Source organism: Panthera uncia, chromosome X (genome assembly GCF_023721935.1).
Source record: "Panthera uncia isolate 11264 chromosome X, Puncia_PCG_1.0, whole genome shotgun sequence".
Classification (NCBI taxonomy): Eukaryota; Metazoa; Chordata; class Mammalia; order Carnivora; family Felidae; genus Panthera; species Panthera uncia.
Window position 1 is genome coordinate 58,439,691 of NC_064817.1, and position 17,231 is coordinate 58,456,921.

The 17,231-nt window shown below is 36.9% G+C and overlaps 1 long non-coding RNA gene across 1 annotated transcript in view; it reads left to right on the plus strand.

The window, feature by feature from the left end:
* Positions 1-17,231, plus strand: part of LOC125932207 (uncharacterized) — a 40,774-nt gene that overhangs the window by 840 nt on the left and 22,703 nt on the right. The window lies entirely within an intron of this gene.

Here is a 17,231-nt window from a genome sequence, read left to right on the forward strand (position 1 = left end):
CATCTTTTCATGTGCCTGTTGGCCATCCGGATGTCTTCTTTAGAGAAGTGTCTATTCATGTTTTCTGCCCATTTCTTCACTGGGTTATTTGTTTTTTGGGTGTGGAGTTTGATGAGCTCTTTATAGATTTTGGATACTAGCCCTTTGTCCGATGTGTCATTTGCAAATATCTTTTCCCATTCCGTTGGTTGCCTTTTTAAACTGAGCTTTAATAAATGTTTGCTAGGCAGAGGAGAGGGGACGGATCTTTCAGACAGAGGAAACAGAGTCGGTAAAGGCATAGAGTAATAAAAATCCAAAAGTGTTCAAGGAACAACTAATATGGTGTGAAGAGGAGAAGCAGGGACTGAGACTGGGAATATAGGCCGAGGGAACAGTGTGAAGGTCTTTATATGCCCCATCAGGGTGTGTGGACGTAATCCTGTAAAACAGATTACTATGAACAGTCATTAAAGGTTTTGAGACAATGGAATGACATTATCAGAGATTTTTGTAAAAGAACTGGCAGGATTTGGGAGAGGAGAGTGGCCTGGAAGCGGACCAATTAGGAGGTAATTTAATTCAACAAATGTTTTTGGAATGATTGCTTTGTGTTAGGTCAACTTTGGTATAAAAAGAACACTGAAACAGGAAGCCTGTCCCCATGAAGCTCATGTTCTCATCAGGGGAATAGGTGTTCAATGACACAAGTACAATAATGGAAGTATAATAAGATACTGGCATTTATGGTTTTGAAACTCACTGTTTAATGATTCCTAAATGTCTATGACATGGAGAAACTTGTGATTTTACTAAGACTCACGTTTTACTCAAATTCTGTATTGGAAACAAGGATTTCAACAGAGTTGTGCTTTGTTCTTTATTCATAGTTATGTATGCAGTAATTCCTGAAGCGGTAACAGCTTTTGTTCTTTTTAGATTAAGTTAACTTCATGGTTGATATTACTAAATTAATGATGCAATGAAACACAGACTTATTTCACTTGCAACATTTATTTTAGTAGCCTAATTAATTATTTGAGTCCTAAGTTTCAGACACAGATACTTAATTTTTTTCCAGCATTACTGAGATATCATTGGCAGATAAAAATTGTATATATTTAAGGTATATAATGTGATCATTTGATAGGTATATACATTATGAAATGATTATGGAAATCAAGCTAATTAACACTTCTATTATCTCACATAGTTACCATTTTTTGACAAATATTTTTATTGAGATATATTTTACATACAACATTGTGTAAATTTAAGGTGTACATTTTTAAAGTTTTTGTTTAAAATCCAGTTAGTTAACATACAATGTAATATTAGTTTTAAGTATAGAATATAGTGATTCAACACTTCCATGTAACACCTGGTGCTCATCACAAGTGCACTCCTTAGTCCCCATCACCTATTTAATCAATTTCCTTGTCCAATGGGTAAGCATCAGTTTGTTCTTTATAGTTAAAAGTCTGTTTCTTGGTTTGCCTCACTCTCTCTTTTTTCCTTTGCTTGTTTGTTTCTTAAATTCCACACGTGAGTGAAATTATAGGGTATTTGTCATTTTCTGATGGACTTATTTTCCTTTGCATAACACCCTCTAGTTCCATTCATATCATTGCAAATGGCAAGATTTCGTTCTTTTTATGTCTGAGTAATATTCCATAGTATATATATGCCACTTCTTTACTCATCTATCAATGGATACTTGGGATCTTTCCATAATTTGGCTATTGTTGATAATTCTTTTATAAACATGAGGGTGCATGTGTCCCTTCAAATCTGTATTTTTATACCCTTTGAGTAAATACCTAGTAGTACAGTTGCTGTATCTTAGAGTATTTCTATTTTTAACTTTTTGAGGAACCTCCATACTGTTTTCCAGAATGGCTGTACCACTTGGCATTCACACCAGGAAGGCAAGAGAGTTCCCCTTTCTCCATAGACTCACCAACACCTGTTTCTTGTGTTGTTGATTTTAGCGATTCTGACAGGTGTGAAGTGATATCCCATGTAGTTTTTATTTGCATTTCCCTGATGATCAGTGATGTTGAGCATCTTTCATGTGTCTGTTGGTCATCTGTATGTCTTTTTTTTTTTGGAAAAATGTCTATTCATGTATTCTTCCCAATTTTTAATTGGATTTTTCATTTTTTTGGGCGTTATGTAAGTTCTTTATATATGTTGGATACTTATCCTTTATCAGATATGTCATTACAAATATATTCCCCCATTCTATAGGTTGCCTTTTAGTTTTGAGTCCTTGTGGTTGAAGTTTTCTTTGCTATACAGAAGGTTTTTATTTTGATGAAGTCCCAATAGTTTATTTTTGCTTTTGTTTCCCTTGCCTTAGGAGATATATCTAGAAAGAAGTTGATACAGCCAATGTCAAAGAAGTTACTGCCTGTGTTCTCCTCTAGGATTTTTATGGTTTCCTGTTTCACATTTAGGTCTTTAATCCATTTTGAATTTATTTTTGTGTATGGTATAAGAAAGTAGTCCAATTTCATTCTTTCGCATGTTGCTGTCCAGTTTTCCAACACCCTTTGAAGAGACTGTCTTTTTACCATTGGATATTCTTTCCTGCTTTGTTGAAGATTAGCTGACCATAATGTTGTAGGTTCATTTCTGGGTTTGTTATTCTGTTCTATTGATCTATGCATCTATTTTTGTGCCAGTAGAATACCATTTTGATTAGCATTATAATATAACTTGAAATTTGGAATTGTAATACCTCCAGTTTTGTTTTTCTTTTTCAAAATTGCTTTCACTATTGGATTCCTTTGGACTATCCACTATTTGGATTGTTTGTTCTATCTCTGTGAAAAATGCTGGTGGTATTTTGATAGGATTGCATTAAGTGTGTAGATTGTTTTGAGTAGTATACACATTTTAACAATTTTTGTTCTTCTAATCCATGAGCATGGGATGTTTTTCCATTTCTTTGTGTCATCTTCAACTTCCTTCATCACTGTTTTCTAGTTTTCAGGGTGTAGGTCCTTCACCTCTTTTGTTAGATGTATTCCTAGGTATATTATTGTTTTTGTGTAATTGTAAATGGGATCGATTCTGTAATTTCTCTTTCTGCTGCTTCATTATTGGTATTAGAAATGCAACAGATTTCTGTATGTTGACTTTGTATCCTGCTACTTTACTGAATTCATGTATGAGTTCTAACAGTTGTTGATGTAATCTTTCAGGTTTTCTATATAGAGTATCACGTCGTCTGCATAGAGTGACAGTTTGATTTCTTCCTTGCTTATTTGGATGCCTTTTGTTTCTTTTTGTTTTCTGATTGCTGTGCTTAGGATTTCCAGTACTCTGTCATATAACAGTGGTAGGAGTGGACATCCCTGTCTTCTTCCTGACTGTGAAGGAAAAGCTCTCAGTTGTTCCCTATTGAGTATGATGTGAGCTGTGGGTTTTTCATAAATGGCCTTTAGTATGTTGAGGTGTGTTCCCTCTTAATCTACTTTGTTGAGGGTTTTCCTCATGAATGGATATTGTACTTTGTCAAATCCTTTAATACATCTATGGAAATAATCATGTTTCTTCTCCTTTCTTTTATTAATGTGGTGTATCATGTTGATTTGAAAATATTGAACCACTCTTTTATCCTAGGAATAAATCCCACTGGATAGTAGTGAATGATTTTTTAAATGTGTTGTTGGGTTGGCTTTGATAGTATTTTATTGAGAGTTTTTGCATCCATGTTCATCAGGGATATTGGCCTGTAGTTATCTTTTTAGTAGTGTCTCCATCTGGTTTTGGAGTGAGGGTAATGCTGGCCTCATACAATGAATTTGGAATTTTTCCTTACTTTTCTATTTTTTTGGAATAGTTTGAGAAGAATAGGTATTAACTCTTCTTTGAACATTTGGTAGAATTTGCCTGTGAAACAATCTGGTCTTGGCCTTTTGTTTGTAGGGAGTTTGTGACTACTGATTCAATTTCTTTGCTGGTTATCAATCCGTTCAAGTTTTCTATTTCTTCCTGTTTTAGTTTTGGTAGTTTATATGTTTCTAGGAATTTGTCCATTTTTTCCATGTTGTCCAAATTGTTGGCATATAGTTTTTCATAATATTCTCTCTTATAATTGTTTGTATTTCTGTGATGTTGATTGTTCTTTCTCCTCTCTCATTTGTGATTTTGTTTATTTGGATCCTTTCTCTTTGCATTTTTAAATGTCTGGCTGGAGGTTTATCAATTTTATTAATTTTTCAAAGATTCAGCTCCTGGATTCATTGATCTGTTATGTTGTTGTGTTTTTATATCATTTATTTCTGCTCTAATCTTTATTACTTACTTCCTTCTGCTGGCTTTAAGCTTTGTTTTGGTTGTTTATTTGAGATTTTTCTTGCTTCCTGAATTAGGCCTATATTGCTATATACTTCCCTCTAGGGACTGCTTTTGCTCCATCCCAAAGATTTGGGCCATTGTGTTTTCATTTTCATATTTTTACAGGTATTTTTTTGTTTCTTCTTTATTTCCTGGTTGTCCCATTCATTGTTTAGTAGCATGTTGGTTAACCTCCATGTATTTGTAGTATTGCCAAACTTTTTCTTTTGGTTGACTTCCAGTTTCATAGTGCTGTAGTCAGATAAGGTGCATGATAAGACTTCATTCTTTTTGTATTTGTTGAAACCTGATTTGTGAGGTAATATGTGATCTATTTTGGAGAATGTTCCATGTGCACTTTGAAAGAATGTGCATTCTCCTGTTTTAGTCTAGAATGTCCTGAATATATATTTTAAGACCATTTGATCCAGGGTGTCATTCAAAACCATTTTTTCTTGTTTATTTTCTGTTTAGATTATCTGTCCATTGATATAAGTGGGGTGTTAAATTCCTTTATTATTACTTTATAATCCTTTATTATTACTATATAGTCAATGAGTTCCTTTATGTTTGTTATTGTTTTATAAATTTGTGGGCTCCCATGTTGGTTGTATAAATATTTACAATTGTTATGTCTTAATTTTAGAATCTCCCCTTTATGAGTGTATAGTGCCTCTCGTTTTCTCTTTTTACAGTCTGTTTTAAAATTTAGTTTGTCCTGGGGCGCCTGGGTGGCGCAGTCGGTTAAGCGTCCGACTTCAGCCAGGTCACGATCTCGCGGTCCGTGAGTTCGAGCCCCGCGTCAGGCTCTGGGCTGATGGCTCGGAGCCTGGAGCCTGTTTCCGATTCTGTGTTTCCCTCTCTCTCTGCCCCTCCCCCGTTCATGCTCTGTCTCTCTCTGTCCCAAAAATAAATTAAAAACGTTGAAAAAAAAATAAAATTTAGTTTGTCTTATATAAGTATTGCTTCCAGCTTTCTTTTGGCATCCATTTGTGTGATAAATGTTTCCCCATCTCCTTCTTGTCAACCTACAGGTGTCTCTAGGTCTACAATGAGTCTTTTGTAGGCAGCATGTAGGTGAGTCTTGTTTTTTATCCACTCTGATACCCTATGTCTTTTAATTGGAGTGTTTAGTCCATTTACATTCTAAGTAATTACTGATAGATATGTTTTATTGACACTTTATTATTTGTTTTGTCATTGTTTCTGGATATTTTCTCTGATCTTTTCTTGCCTTTGTCACTTTTGGTCTTTCCACTCAAAAGAGTCCCCTTTAATATTTCTTGCAGGGAAGGCAGCATTCATGGAGAGGGCTCTTTTATCCCCATGGTGATGGTCTCACTGATGCCTTATATTGTTGTCTGAAGCCCAGGGAATATCCTTATGATTGTTGCTTTAAATTCCCCTTCAGGCATGTTACTTATATCTGTTACACTTATATCTCTCCCATGGCCTTATCTTATTCTTTCATTTGTTTTTAAAATTTTTTAATGTTTATTTGTTTTTGAGAGAGAGAGAGAGATGAATGAGTGGAGGAGGGTCAGAGAGAGAAGGAGACACAGAATCCAAAGCAGGCTCCAGGCTGTGAGCTGTCAGCACAGAGCCCGATGCAAGGCCCATACTCATGAACTGTGAGATAATGACCTGAGCCAAAGCTGGATGCTGAACCACCTGAGCCACCCAGGTGCCCCTTGTTTTTTCATTTGGAATAAATCCCTCTGTCTTGGCATTTTGTCTAAGTATCTGCCAGTGTTAGATAAACGCTGAGAGCACTACTCTGCTCCCAGAGAGAATGGAGGCAAACACCTGGGGGTAAACAGCATAGAAATAGTTATGTCTCCTGCTCCTGAAAGTAATGGCCCTATGAAGAAGAGGTCATATAGTGTCCAGGGCCTATGCTTTAGGGAGGGTCTCTGGTGTGTGCTCCTTTCACTCTGCTATTGTGTTTTCTCTGCTATATCCTTCAGGCCAATGGTCTGGAGAGGGTCTCCTTGCTTTCTGTGTGCAGTGTTTGGTCCCTGACCTGAAAGTGGCAAGTTTTAACTAGATGTGCTCTGGTCTGCTCATGAAATGAGACCCAATACCACTTCCACAAGAACTGAGGCTCTGCAGAACTATCTGGTTGAGAGATGTGGTGTGGGTAGGGTTTTGTACTACCTTCTGGGGGAGGGTCCTGTTGCACTGGGACTAAGACAAGCTGGCTGAGAAGGGCAGTCCAGCTAGAACGCAGCAGGGTGGGGCTTGGTGTAAGCAAGTTAGGCAGTAAGTGTTGATGCTGGGTTGCTTCCTGCATGTGGATATGTGTTTATGCTGAGCGGAGAGAGAGAGAAATGTCACCAGCCATTCTTTTCTTCCCAGAGAGCCATCTCCATGAATGCTGCCTCCCTGTGAAGCACTCTAAGAGGAGCAAATAATCTCCCCCCAGTGTGTACCAGGTGTTTTTCAAATTGCTATTTCTATGCCATCTACCCCCAGGTGTTTTCCTCCATTCTCTCCGGGAGCAGACTAGTGCTCTCAGGGCTCTGTCACAGCCAAGCCTCCTGACCTTTAAAACTCCAGGCTATAAGCCCTGCTGGTTGTAAGAACGCATGAAATTTAGCCTCTCTTAATTTCCAGGCCAATGACCTTGGGGAAATGTTCTCCTTGTTCATTCTCCTGTGTGCTCCTCTCTCTCTTGCCCTTCTCTGTGACCATGGCTCACTTCCCTCCACAGCACCCAGATCTATTCATCCCGTAAAGCATGTCTCTGCACTTGCTGAATGACCTTCATTGATATGGCCTCTTTTCTCCCTTTAGTTGTGATGTTTGTTCTGTCAGTCTTTAGGATAATTTCTGGGATATTTAGGATGAGTTGATAGTTATCTAGTTTTTGTGGTACAAGGTGAGCCTAGGGTCCTCCTACTCCATTGACATCTTCCTGTACTCTGAAGGTGTATAACATTGATTTGATACATTCCAATTGCAATATGATTGCCATTGCTAACACCTCTATCCTATCACATAACTATTATTTCTTCTAGTGGGAGTGATTAATATCTATTATCTTAGCAAGTTTAATATTTATAATACAGTTTTGTCATCTATAATCACTGTCTTCTGTGTTTGGTTTCCAGGACCTATTTATCTACTAGCTGCAATTTACTCTCTGCTTTTATAATTTTAGTTTTTTTAATGTTTATTTTTGAGAGAGAGACAGAGAGACCGAGTGCTAGTGGGGGAGGAGCAGAGAGAGAGGGAGACACAGAAACCAAAACAGGCTCCAGCTCTGAGCTGTCAGCACAGAACCCACGAACCATGAGATCATAACCTGACCCGAAGTCAGACGCTTAACTGACTGAGCCACCCAGGCACCCCGATTTTAGTTTTTTGAATTCCACATATAAGAGATATAGTATTTTTCTTTTTTTCTGATTAATCTCATATAACATAATGTCCTCAAGGTCCATCCATGTTTTTACAGGACTTCTTTTTCTCATAGGATAATCCAGTCTTTATCTCTTCATTTATTGACAGGTACTTAGGTTGTTTTCATATCTTAGGTATTATGAATAATGCTGCAATAAACATAAGAGTGCATATGTCTCTTTGGTAAACTATTTTCATTTCCTTTGGTTATATACCCAAAAGTGGGATTGCTGGAGTGCATGATAGTTCTATTTTTTAATTTTTTGAAGGACCTCCATACTGTTGTTAGTGGCTGAACCAGTTTAAAATCCTACCAACAGTACATAAATGTTCTTTTCTTGACATCCTGTCCATAACGTATCTCTTGTCTTCTTGATTGCCAGTCTTACAGGTGTGAGGTGATATCTCATTGTATTTACCATTTTGTGTGTTTGTGTTTATTTTTGTTATTTTTTGCTGATCTTTTCTATTGTTTATTCAGTTTCTATTAATTTATATCTGTTCTTCATTAGATTGTAGTAGTTGTGAGAGTCCAGGAAAGTAGATAAAGCATACCATCATAATGAGAATGTCTGTTACATCCAATATAGTATTAAAACCTTGGGAAGGAGAAAGCTCCATGTTGAAGTCCAATAAAATCACACTGCATGAAGAATTTCATGGTCAAGATAGGATATAGTAATAATTTGGGGCTTTCAAGGCTTGTCCTTAGTCTGAGACCACAGTGCCTGGCATATAGTTAGTACTTAATAAATATTTGTTGCATGAATTAATTTTTCACTTACTATACATATTCAGAGTTTCAAATGGGTTGCAGTGGCCCTTTAGCGTACTGTAGAAGAACCACACACCTGAAGGAGAGGCCTCTTCCCTCAAGACTTAGAACACTCTTTGACCATTGATTGGGGTTATCTGTGAGTGGCTAGGTGAATAAGCATCATATGTCAGAGATCCTCAAAACTATCCCCAGGTTTGGCAGTTTGATCGAAAGGCTCACAGGACTCAATATATGGTTTTATTTGTAGTTAAGATTTATTATAATACATTAAGGATACACAGCTAGACCATAAAGGAAAAAGACACAGGTGGAATCTGTATAAATCCCTGTGTTGGCTTCCTTATGCTCTTTTCTTCCTATGAGGAGTCACACATAGTGCACTCTTCTCCCATAAAAAAAACCCTGCAAAATATGTTAAATAGTATCTACTATAAATACCCATTAGAGACTAAGTGCCCAAGATTTTTACTGGGGACTAATCACATAAGTATTCTCTTTTTAGCACATACCAAAACTCCAGAGTCCCAGAAGGAAAGCAGGTGTTTAGAATTAAACTACATTGCTTGCACAAGTAGTCTAGGCACAGTGAGCCACCCTAATCACCCAATTGTTGACTGTAAATACTCCAAAACCTAAGTTACGAGATGCTAGCCAAGGATCAAACTTATAAGCAGGCTTTTTCTAAAAGTAGCAGTCTCAGGTCTGCTACATTAACTCTTTTTTGCACAGTACCCATCTGCTGTGCTACAACTGACATTGATATCAGGATATTCACAGGCCATACAATCTTCCAGGACAGCATTCCTCTGCCACCTCTCTGGTATTTGTGGGCTGTTTTGACTCAAGGGTCATAGGAAAAGGAAAAGTGTCTGTAAAATAAAGTCTACCTTCCCCAATTGGCATAGACAGTTTTTCTGGTATTTACTGCTCTAAATTGTGATGGGTAGATTAGACCTCCATGAAATTTGGGGATCCTTCAAGGTAGTGTATCCATGTGTTTCTTTCCTCACATTGGGTAGCTGCCTTTATCAACAACTAGCCTTTTTTGAGAATTAGAGGAAGATGAGTTTGCCAGGGCAAATGGATGGATCTGATTAAGCCAATAATATCCAGAAACCCCAGGAACTGCTTGATTCCTTGATTAACTAGAAGGCATCTCAGTGTAGAACTTATGAAATTTTTCTTGGAATCATGTGAATACCTTGGCTCAACATTGTTCAAAAACTTCTTATTCAGGATTTTGAAAGCAAGTTTGACTTAGTAGTGATAGTGCTATACTAGGTCTAAATCAATGGTGTTGTTCTTCAATCAATTTACTAGGTCTAAATCAATGGTGTTGTTGTACTTTTAATACAGTTATCACTGTGAGTTTACTTTTCCTTGGGAATTTAGGTAAATATATCTTGAATCCTCAATTTCACAACCTGGGAAACTTCAGCATTCTCCCCATGATTTCTGTGAATGTTCAATCTTATATCCTCATATATGCCTCTTTGCTATTTACAGACAAGAAGGAGATATTAGTGATTGCCTAGGGCTAGGGGTGGGGAGTGGTAGGAGGGGAAATGAGGAGTGACTGCTAATGTGTATGGGGGTTCTTTTTGGGATGATGAAAATGTTCTAAAATTGATTGTGGTATGGTTATACAATGTTGTGAATTTACTAAAAAAAAACATTGAATTGCACATTTTAAATAGGTGAGTTATATAGAATATGAATTATATATCAATAAAACTGAAATTAAAAACTAAGGATATATGTAGATTTTTAGACTTGTCAGATTTACCACCAGAAGAGCTGTAGCAGTTTGCCTTCTGACCATCAGTGCCTATTCCCTCAGTCTCACCAACAGAATTCATTCTCATATTCTTGCCAGTCTGATATGTGAGAAATGGTGTCTGTGTATTTTTACTTTGTATTTCTTTAATTTTGAGTGAGTATGAACACTTTTCATATGTTTAAGGGCCATTTTTAGATCTTTTATGTGAATTGTCTATTCACATACTTTCCCCATTTTTCTCTTGGGTTTTGGTCTTTTTGGGAGGCTGGTATTGTTCACTTATTTTTTTCCAGTTTTATTGAGAAATAATTGACATGTCTCACTGTATAAGTTTAAGACATACAGCATGAAGGTTTGATTTACATATATTGTGAAATGATTTCAATAGTTTCAGCTGACATCCATAATCTCATACAGTTACAATATAAAGAAAAGAAAGAATAAAAAGAAAAACAATTTTCTCCTTGTAATGAGAACTCTTAGGATTACTCTAATTTTAACAACTTTTCTATATATCATTCAGCAGTGTTAACTATAGTCATCATGTTGTATAGTATATTCCTAGTACTTATTTATCTTATAACTGGAAATTTGTACCTTTTGATTACCTTCCTCCAATTCCCCCTCTCCCTACCTTCCACCTCTGATAACCATGTGTCAGATCTCTTTTTCTATTATTTTTCCCTCAATTGTTAAGAGTTATATGTATATTAGGTATATGAGCCATTGTGTCATCACCCACACTCTTAACCATTTATACTCTACTGCTGCCCTGTTCTTAAACCCCATTCTTCTAACATTTATAATTTGGAAGTGGCTCAAGTACTCACCACACAATGATTTACATTTAGCATAGTCCCTTAAAACCTACTATCTAGGACAATTATTCACACTTGTGTTCCTCTGAAGGTCCACCAGTCCTGGAGGAATGGAGGCAGGTAGAGTGGCTTGATAGATTATTCATGGGGACTTGGAAGTATTTACTTCCAATACTTTATTTTTCTACAGTCTAGTCCTGCAAGGTGAAGAACTTAATATCTCTCTTTTGCAATCTTTCTGGCCACACCCACCAACACTAATAAGTCAAAATGAAATCACTTTCTGGGGTAGTAAATTTCTTGCCATGGCAGTCAGCTTATGTGGCAGGGCCATGAAGAAGGGCCACCATTCTGTTTCTTATACTATCGATGAACTTGAGAAAAAAGGCAATAAATTTTTCTTTTGTTACAGTCTTATCTATACCAGTGCCAGCACCTCATACAGCATCTTTACTATCCCTCCTGTGGAGTGAGCTTGCCTCATATTTTTGGGTGGGGGAACTGGCCCTTGACTCCTTTCAGTTGCCTTCTCCTTGACAAGTTGGAAGTGTGTTAAAAAGTTAATCACACAATTACCACATGACACAGCAATTGCATTATTGAGGATTTATCTCAGAGAAATGTAAAGTCCTCTCCACACACAAAAAAATTGTACACCAATGTTCATGTGGCTTTATTCATAATATCTAAAAAGAATGTAGTTGCCCTTCAGTAGGTGAATGGTTAAGCAAACTGTGGTATATTCATTTTTTTCCTTTTTTAAGTTTATTTATGTATTTTGAGAGAAAGTACAAGTGGGGGAGGGGCAGAGAGAGAGGGAGAGAGAATCTCATGCATGTTCTGCACTATCAGTGCAGAGCCTGGCATGGGGCTGAAAATCATGAACCATGAGATCATGACCTGAACTGAAGTCGGACACTTAACTGACTGAGCCACCCAGGTGCCCTGAACTGTGGTATGCTACTCAACAATAAACAGGAATAAATTATTTTTTAATACGAAATTTATTGTCAAATTGGTTTCCATACAACACCCAGTGCTCATCCCAAAAGGTGCCCTCCTCAATACCCATCACCCACCCACCCCTCCCTCCCACCCCCCATCAACCCTCAGTTTATTCTCAGTTTTTAAGAGTCTCTTCTGCTTTGGCTCTCTCCCTCTCTAACCTCTTTTTTTTTTCTCCCCCTCCCCCATGGACTTCTGTTAAGTTTCTCAGGATCCACATAAGAGTGAAAACATATGGTATCTCTCTTTCTTTGTATGACTTATTTCACTTAACATAACACTCTCCAGTTCTATCCACATTGCTACAAAGGGCCATATTTCATTCTTTCTCATTGCCACGTAGTATTCCATTGTGTATATAAACCACAATTTCTTTATCCATTCATCAGTTGATGGACATTTAGGCTCTTTCCATAATTTGGATATTGTTCAGAGTGCTGCTAAGGAATAAATTATTAATATACAGAAGTTGGATGATTTTCAAAGACATTATGCTGAGTTAAAAATCCAGTCTCAAAATGTCACCTAGAGTATGATTCTTTTTATGTGTTATTCTTGAGAAGACAAAATTAGTGTCAATAAATAGATCAGTGGTTCCCAGGGATAAAGAATGGTGGTAGAAGAGTGTATGAATAGAAAATATTAGCATGAGGAGATTTTTTGGGGTGATGTAACTGTCCATTCTGATTATGGCAGTAGTTGTATGAATATATACCTGTGTTAAAATTCATAGACCTGTACAAAAAAAACAATTTTTGCTTTAATTTTAATAAATTTAAAGTAAATTCAATATAAAAATACTAACCATGCAGTTAATGAATTATGAATCCCATTAACTTAAAATATAGTGGAAGGGAGCCAAAATGTAAAGGATCATGAATGTCCAACTGAGGAATTTGGGATTTATTCATCAAGTAGTGAAGAGGAATGAAAATTTTTAATTTTGGCAATAAAAAAATATATATATTGAAATCTGATTTGTACAGAGATCACCCTGAAAATAGCAGAGGATAGATTGAAGAGAGTAAAACAGAAAGCAGGAGATATTCTAGCTGATAGATAAATGTGAGACAAGGAGAGTAAGAACAAAAAAAAATTTGGGTTGGGTCTAGATTTGTTAGACATTATGATAAAATTGGTAGGAATTATCCACTGATTTGACTGACAGAATAAAATGTTTTGTTACTAAGTTGTTTGAAAGAACCCTTTTTTTCCTGTGTTGTGGCTAAAAGTTTAATTCCATAAAATTTTAGAGCAGCAGACCTTTAGATCTATTTGGTAGACAAAACTCTATCTTGTGTCAGAACAGAACTTCTGGAACACAGTCACTGGAGGCAGAACTAGCCATTCCAAAGTCTGCAGACTCATTACTATCTGACAGTTCTGTGAATGCTGGCTCTGTCGCCAGATTCCCATAATAATGTTAACATTTACTGACTGCTTACCATGTGCTAGGTCCCATTTTAAGCGCTCTGTATACACTGTTTGTTTAATCATGTCAAAAACTCTCAGAGATTGTACTATTATAATTCCCTGTTTCAAGATGCAAAAATTATGACACAGTTATGCCTACAATTTAAACAGAAAGTAAGTGATTGAGCCTATTCAAAACCTAGGCACCTTGATTTTAAGGCCCAGACTCTTGAATGTTATACTATGCCTGAGATCCTCAAAAGCAGGTGAATAGAAAGAGAAAACCACATTGGTAACTTTTTCTGCCTTAACAACTTCTCTCCAATCATTTCTGCTTTCTGTGTTACCTATTATTGTTGTTATTTTTATTCTCTTTGCCTATCATAAAATATTCCTGTCCTATAATCAGTCCCCTCACAGTCACTTGGTAGAAAGTCTCTTCTTTGTAGTCTTAATTTCCCTGCTTCTATTAGGTATTTTGGATGACTCTTTTGGTGAGTCTTTCTCCTAGCTTATCCTGATAGGCAACTCTGTGTTTATATATTTCAGAGTCAGAAAGTAGGTGGGGCTGAGGGACTACTGGGATAAATTGAGTAGGCCTGCCTTCTGAGTCATTTTCACAAGCATGTAGAGTAGGGAAGTTTTATCTTAATAACCACAGGCAGGTATCAGGGAGCCAGGAGGAGGGAGCAAATTTTGCTGAAGGGGGAGGCTGTACATGTTAATAGAGGGTCAAGAAAACTATAGCCAGCACATAAAATCCAGCTATTATCTGCTTTTGTAAGTAAAATTTTATTGGAACACAGCCATGCCCATTCATTTGTCTATGGCTGCTTTTATACTACAACAACAAAGTTGAGTAGTTGCAATAGAGATCACATGGCTTGCAGACCCTAAAATATATGCTGTCTAGCCCTTTATAAAAAAAAATTGTCAACCCTCGGTATATAAGATGGAGCATCCTGAGTGATTGGAGATTTTTGCGTAGCTAAATACTAAGAGACTGAATCTGTATTTTAAATAAATACATTTGGGAGCATTGAGAGGAAGAAACTAGATGCAGGAACCAAAGAGGAAGTTATCAAAACAAGGTAAAAAAGAACTAGGGAGGGCTTAGTGCAAATAGATAAAAAGGATCAGATTTTAGAAATGCTAGTAGAGATAGGTTCTCCAGAATTTAGTTGAAGTTTGTGTGTGTGTATGTGTGTGTGAGTATGTGTGTTTGTGTCTGTGTGTACATGTGTCTTTTAGGGTGGGAAAGTCTTCATTCTGAGCAAAAAAGATGACAGAGGAAGATAGTACAAAAACAGAAAAATACCCTCCTATTTCCTTAATTTATATTTGAAATGACCACTGTTTCTTTGCTGCAGAAAGAATTCTAGAAAATTTCTTTGGAGCTAGTTTTCCAAGCCTATATGTATTAGGCAACATTGGCTCTAGTGTCTACATGGCAGCATTACACTCCGATAGAAATTTCTGAAGCTTACTTGACCAGGGATAAAAATGGTAAAATGGTATAGACCAGTTGCAAAGATCACATTGTTCAGGTTTTCCTTTTTTATAAAAATTGATAAAGGTTACCAGTTGTACTTTCACCAGAAATACATTGTTAAAGTCTGCTTATTGAGAGAAGCTGTGAAGGATGGTGGACCTGGTGTCTTCTTTTTCCCTGTGAGAATAATTCATGTAAATCTGAAATATAAAAATACTATTATCTACTCTTAAGAAACATTCTCAAGTTCTACCATATCTACAAGACCATGGACTAAGAATAACACCTTAAGAAATTTTGAGGATCACTTGTTATGGGTAGTCATGGGCAAGAACTACTGAATTCACACACTGCCCCAACTTGCCATCTCTCAGAGGGTTGCTTCCTTCCTGGTAAAGCCCTGCAAAGATGTAAAAGCAGAATATGCCAAGTCAGGATCCAACTCTGGCTATGCAAAGCACCACCCCTATCATATAAAAGGCTGTATGTCTTAGTCTCCAGAAGATGACCATAATTCTCAACTATAAGGTTTTACTCCCCTCTACGATCACACACTGAGTGTATCAGTCCTCCATCATAGGTTTTTGGGGGAGACTGGACTATCTTTTGCAACTAGCATCAAGGAGCCAGGAATGGCAGGCAACAAAGGCCTGTGTATCAGGGGACCAAACTGAAAGCGTAAATGAAAAGAATATAATGGGGCAGGTCTGCTATGACCTTTGTTTTACTCTCAGTCACCAATTATTTTGGAATGTTGCAATTAGAGTAAATGACTAGTTGTAATAGTGTCATTATGTTTGTTGCAGGTTGCATATCTGTGCTCAAGCACAGATTTTAAGGCCTTGTTACTTGTTAACTTCTGGCCCTGCCTGAAAATTTCCTAAAGAGGTCACAAATCCTAAGGTACAGGTGAATAGCAAGTGAGATTGCCTTTCCCACTTCCTTTTTTCCTGTTTTCACTATTTCCTTCTCTTTTCTCCTTCTTTCCTAAACTGAAGTCCTGTCTGTCATGTCAGTCTTGTAACACGATTACTAGTGTACTCTGGAATGACGTATATATTAGAAATAATTCTACAACAAGAGTTATGAAAAGATCCTTCTAGACCAGGAGTTGTGTCTTTATAATTAAGTATCAGAATGGCTTGGAGAACATTGCTTAATATGTCTTATCTCCAAATTTCTCATCTTTATTAAGAAGTAGAATCAGATGATTTCTAAGATACCCAAAATCCATTTAAGATGCCTTCAAATCCATGGACACATTTGTTTTCAGCTCCCAGTGTTACTGTGGGAAGATACAGATATCCTTCAGGGTTTACCATAAAGGAGAAGGGAGAGAGAGGGAAGAAGGGTGAGAGAGGAGGGTGAGAATGGAGTCTATGATGAGTACAGATTGTTTACTAAGGGATGACGGGAGAGAGGAGTTAATTCTAATCTGTGACATCTGGAGAGGCCTCTAGGACAAGGTGAGAACTGAGCATGATTTGAATGTAGGGGAATATGATTTCAGTTTTAGATTTTTAAGTTTGAGTCTTGGGTCATTAGAGAAACAAGGTTTGAAGACAGACTCCCTGGGTTTTAATCCAAGCTCTACCACATAGCAGCTATAACATCTTGGGAATGCTACTTAACCCCTTAGAGCCTTAGTTTTATCATCTTTAAATGGGGAATAAATGGTAATTTATTATGATTGAGTTAACATAAAGTTCTTAGAGCAGTGTATGGTAATAATGTTTCTGTATAGAGAAATGCTAGGAGACAAGGAAACCCTTTCTATAGATAGAGGTTTGGGTAGGTATTATTGAAGATAAAGTTAGAACTAGGAAACAGACAAAAAGTTATTTCAAGACTGCAGATGAGAGAGGACAAAATGTGATCCAGATAATGCTGGTAGGAACCAAAAGGATAGGTAGGTCAGTATTTAGAGATGAAATATATAATATATAGTCTTTAGAATCGATAGGAGTTACTTGCTAAATGTAACATTTATCACCCAGTCTAATAAGATGCTATCAATTACATCATTATCTCATGGAGTAACAGGAAATTAAAGACTCTGCCAATTAAACTAGGTCTTGCCATTGAACATAAGAATCATCCTAATTTGGGGCGCCTGGGTGGTTTAGTTGGTCAAGCAATCGACTTCGGCTCAGGTCATGATCTCGCAGTTTGTGAGTTCAAGTCCCGCATCAGGCTCTGTGCTGACAGCTCAGA